General features: G+C 40.4%; 1 pseudogene; it reads right to left on the bottom strand.

Moving 5' to 3' along the window:
• On the bottom strand, window positions 1-1245 carry LOC138028612 (uncharacterized; annotated as a pseudogene).
• Window positions 1246-5119: the final 3874 nt, after the last annotated feature.

Below are 5119 nucleotides of genomic sequence, written 5' to 3'. Positions count from 1 at the left end.
CTCTTCTGCTGCGCAGCCAGTCGGAAAAAATACCCTTTGACAGTGTGCGCCTCAATCCACTCTGAAACTGGGAAAGTTTCCTTTATTTGCTTCACCACGTCTGCTGATGCAGCTTTGTGATGAAGATCTTTAGCTACCTTTTTGAATCACTTTGTCAAGACTTCTTTGACACCTGGAGATATTCGTACCGCAGTCTTTGGCTTCTTCAAGGCCCATCCTTTGCTCAGTTCTGAGTTCGCAGCAGGAACGTAATCTGTCTTGCCAATCTTCTGAGCAGCACCTTTTACGGATGTCGTGACTGGTGCCCATTGCTTACGTTCGGTGTCGTATATGGTCTCCTTCTCAGGAGTCATCATATGATGGCCAGTATCCATATCTTCACCTGCCCTTCGATTGTCTTGAAAGTGGCAGTACAAGCTGATTCAAGTCAGCTAAAAGTATGTACACACTCCACGGCGACATTGTGTTTTCCCTTCGCCTGGTATTTTGCTCGTGCAACACGTGGTATTTCTTCCGTCCACTCCCCAATCCTCTCAAGCCTACAGACATCTTGATTATTCCAGGACCCCTCTATATCCACGCCCTCTCCAACATTGTAAGCTCGCCAGTCGCGCATTCCCTCGGAAGTCAAAGAGAAATTATTGTATTTCGTTATTCGGGGGTTCTTGTTATTAGCAGCTCCTGTTGACATTGCAGATTGGTTAGTCTTCCACACGGCAATGCTCGTTCCTGCAATTCCTCGTGGGAACTCCGATCTTTTCTTTATATCTTCTGCACTTTCCACATTGTGATTTTGGGCGACATAATTTTCAAGACCCTCTTTGCATGGGGCGATATTTCTGTCACATACGTTCTAACCAGACTAAGGGTCACAGAAGTCATAACGGATGACTTCAATGCCTGACCGTTAGCTTGTGGTGTTGATAGTTGACAAAAGCGCATGACAGTGGTAACATCACTTCTTAAAATCGCTCTTGACACTGATTGATGCGATTCTTTGACAGAACCTAAGACCTCTTCTAGTATACAAGAAACTGAAAACCAGTCCTGTTTATAGGTGTCAACAGCAACCATGTATGTATGAACAGTGTGCTCGCTTTCTGATAATGCCGGACAATTAAGATGGTTTGATTTGTGAAGGACAGCATAAAAAGGCCAGCTGATTCCGCACTTGGCGAACCATTGGGACTGCGTTTCTCTGAAGCGCATTAGGAGTAACTTCATGGCGCAGTCATTTTTGACCATAATGGTCTGGTAAGGTCATCTAACTGATCGAGCGTATATTGTCTCGCTTGATCTTGCTGGAAAGCCCTCAGCAGATAAGCTTTTCAAGCTCCGATGCTGGACACGGCATGACCCAATTCCCACTTTTGCTTTTTACTCAAGTCCAGGGCACCATTTTTTACAGTGTTTTCGATCGCCTTTAACCACATAAAAGCCGTCGGTGCAAGCTACAAAATTTGCCGACAACATTTGGCATGTTCTGTAGGGCCCCTTAACATATCAAGATAGGCGGCTTGCTTTCTTGACGAAATTCGCAAGTGACTTTATTTCGCGAAATGTGTTCCCTGACTATATCAGGCATTAGCTCGGACAATCTCGCGGTGAGTTAAGGTCCCAGAGCAGGCCTATAAGTTTGCTCTATCACCATTCTCTCTTCGGCTCACTTGAAATAAGCAACGACGAATAACTACTGCGCTGGGCTATGACAGATATTGTTCGTTTTCCACTGGCTTTTCTACTAAATCATATTTTGATAATTATTATTTTTCAAAATGTTTCCTCGATTCTTACATGCAAATTTCTTCGGTGGAGCAGAACAACATCAACAATGGGAACAATACATCAAATAATGCTACCGTGAACACTGTTCTGAATAACTTATCATACGTGAAGAAATGCCAGCAATTACTTCCAACTGCAAAACAACTATGCTTTGCCGTAGCAAACGTACGATCTGCAAAAAATAAGAATGATCTTATTATTGATCATGTGATGGGTAACAAAATTGACCTTTGTGTGCTTACTGAGACATGGCTCAAAGATGAAGATTCTGTTAGTATTTCTTCACTATCACCGCCAGGATATTTGTTTTAAAATTGTCCTCGACCTTCGCAGCGCATTGGAGGCGGTATTGGATTAATGCACAGAGATAATCTGCAGACTTCTCGAACTGGCTCAGGAGAGAAACGATCTTTTGAATATTGTGAATGGAACATTATGAACTTAAGTAGACCACTGAAAATCATTGGTATCTACCGACCACCTTACTCTGAGGCACACCCAGTGTCTGCTAATGTCTTCTTTGAGGAATTTTCTGCCTATCTGGAAAATATTGTTATGCATCCTAAAGTTTTGCTTATCTCTGGTGACTTCAATTTTCATCTCGACAGCCATACAGACTCTGACGCTGATAAATTCTCGGATTTACTGGAAACTTTTGGTCTCATACAACATGTTACTACACATACGCATTCATCTGGTCATATCTTAGACCTTGTTGTGACTCGATCATGTTATGATTTGCTCCTACAAATTCCACGTACAACGTTCTTCATCTCTGATCATTGCTTTATTGAAATTGCTATGGCTTTTCCGCCTCGCCTTGAACTTTCTATAAAAGAAATCTGCTTTCGTCAATACAAGAAGATCGATATTGAGACTTTCAAGAACAACATCCTTGACTCTGAGCTACACCACTATCCTTCAACTGATCTGTTAAATCTGGCCAAGACCTACGACAAGGTACTTACAGATATTCTAGACAGAAATGCTCCTTTATTGCATAAAACGGTAATTGTAAGGCCTATGGTCCCGTGGTTTAACCCTGAGCTTAAAGACTTAAAAGCAAAGCGAAGAAAGTTAGAGAAGAAAGTGTTGCGAATCCAACGGAAATCTGGCAAAGATGCCTATCGTGAAATATGCAACAAGTACACAAAGCTACCGCACGACTGTAAACATCTTTACTACACTGAACAAATCAATCAATGTGCTGGGGATTCCCGTAAACTGTTTCAGGTTGTCACCTCGTTGTGCAATAAGAAGCAAGAATGTCCACTGCCACCTCACAATGACAGTGAAACTCTCGCCAATGATTTTGGTGATTTTTTTTTTGCCGCAAAATTGATCTGTTAAGAGAGGAAATTGACAGAATTCATATGGTTCCACCAGAAATTCAACTTCGCTCATTTTCTACCGTTACAGAATCGGATGTTCGTGCTGTCATCATGAGCTCCGCTAGTGCATCTTGTAAACTGGATCCAATTCCCACATGGCTACTGAAGTTATGCATTGATGAACTTCTCCCAGTAACAACCGAAATGGTAAGTCTCTCCATCCGTGGTGGACGTGTTCCTGCTGATTGAAAGTGTGCTCTTGTGAAAAAAACTGGACCTTGAACCTGTACTCAACAACTTCCGACCTGTCTTTAATTTGTCCTTTATTTCAAAGTGTACTGAGAAACTGGTACTTCAACAATTATTGTCACATTACTTTGAGAATGCACCGCTTCCTAGCAACCAATCTGCTTATCGGAAATACCATTCTACCGAAACTTGCCTACTTAAGGTGCAGAATGACATTTTGCTAAGCATGGATCGACAAGAGGTTACACTTCTCGTATTACTTGACTTAAGTGCTGCATTTGACACTATTGATCATAATTTACTACTTAGTTTACTTCATTCTGATTTCGGTGTTATTGGTAGTGCACTCCAGTGGGTCCGTTCTTTTCTATCTGAAAGGCAACAGTGAGTAGTTGTTGGTCAATCTTGTTCTAAAAACTATCAAATGAAATATGGAGTCCCGCAAGGAAGTTGTATTGGTCCAATCTTGTTCCTGCTGTATACTTGTCGACTCTTTAAACTTATGGAAAAACATCTACCCGATATGCAAGGCTACGCGGATGATATGCAGCTATATCTATCTTTTCGGCCGTCATCCTCTGAAGAAATGGATCGTGCACTATCTGCGTTATGTGCTGCCATTGCTGAAGTCCGTGCGTGGCTCTCACAAACTAAAATTTTATGACACCAAAACTGAGTTTATCATTATTGGTACTCGCCAACAGCTAGCTAAAATGAAAATACCTTCTGTGAAAGTAGGGACAGCTGACATGGCACCCTTGACCAGTATCACGAATCTTGGTGCCTGGTTTGATGATAAAATGTCTATGAATGATCACATCAACAAGATCTGTAGCAAAGCCTTCAGAGGACTTTACAACATAAGACAAATCAGAAAAATTCTTTCAACGGACACTACTAAAATACTAGTCCACGCCTGTGTAACATCGCACCTGGACTATTGTATCTCGCTACTGTTTGGCCTACCTGCATATCACCAAGAACGTCTTCAGAAGGTGCTTAATGCAGCTGCACGAATCATATGCTTTATTCCCAAGTACGACCACATTACACCATCGCTTATAAAACTACACTGGCTTTCAGTGAAGCAGAGAATTGAGTTCAAAATTGCTCTATTAGTGTTTAACGCAGTAAATGGCTTGTCTCTAGTGTACCTGACTAATTTACTTCAGATTCAGCCAACACGGAGATATAAACTTAGATCTGATGATAAAGAACTACTGTTCATACCAAGATCTAAATCAAAACTAGGTGACCGTGCTTTTACTATAGCCGGACCAAGAATATGGAAAGATTTACCACTTGACATTAGACTATCAGAGTCTTTAGAGACTTTAAAAAAACATATTAAGACCTATCTTTTTAAAACAGGCTTACTATTGACTCCTAATTGCATAATTGTCTTGAACTTTTTTGATCAGTTTGTATATATATTTTCTTTTCTTTTATGCATTTAGATTTATTTTATATATTTATAATTTTATATCTATATGTACATATATTTTTTTTGTTTTTATATCCACATCTTATGAATCAGTTTGTTTTAGTTCGTAAGCATTATATTTATATATTTTGTAAATAGTTAACAATTATTCTACGAGGGCGCGCTGGATATGAAATGACATGTATAACCAACGAGGCGCGTAGCGCCGAGTTGACTATGAACATTTCATGTTCAGCAAGCCCGAGTAGAATAATTGTTTTATTAAAAACCCCAACATTATAACTCTTTTATGTTGAATTCATTTGGCCAT

This window comes from Montipora capricornis, chromosome 13 (assembly GCF_036669925.1).
Source record: "Montipora capricornis isolate CH-2021 chromosome 13, ASM3666992v2, whole genome shotgun sequence".
Classification (NCBI taxonomy): Eukaryota; Metazoa; Cnidaria; class Anthozoa; order Scleractinia; family Acroporidae; genus Montipora; species Montipora capricornis.
The sequence above is the reverse complement of the archived record's forward strand: the minus strand, read 5'-3'. Positions and strand labels throughout refer to the sequence as shown.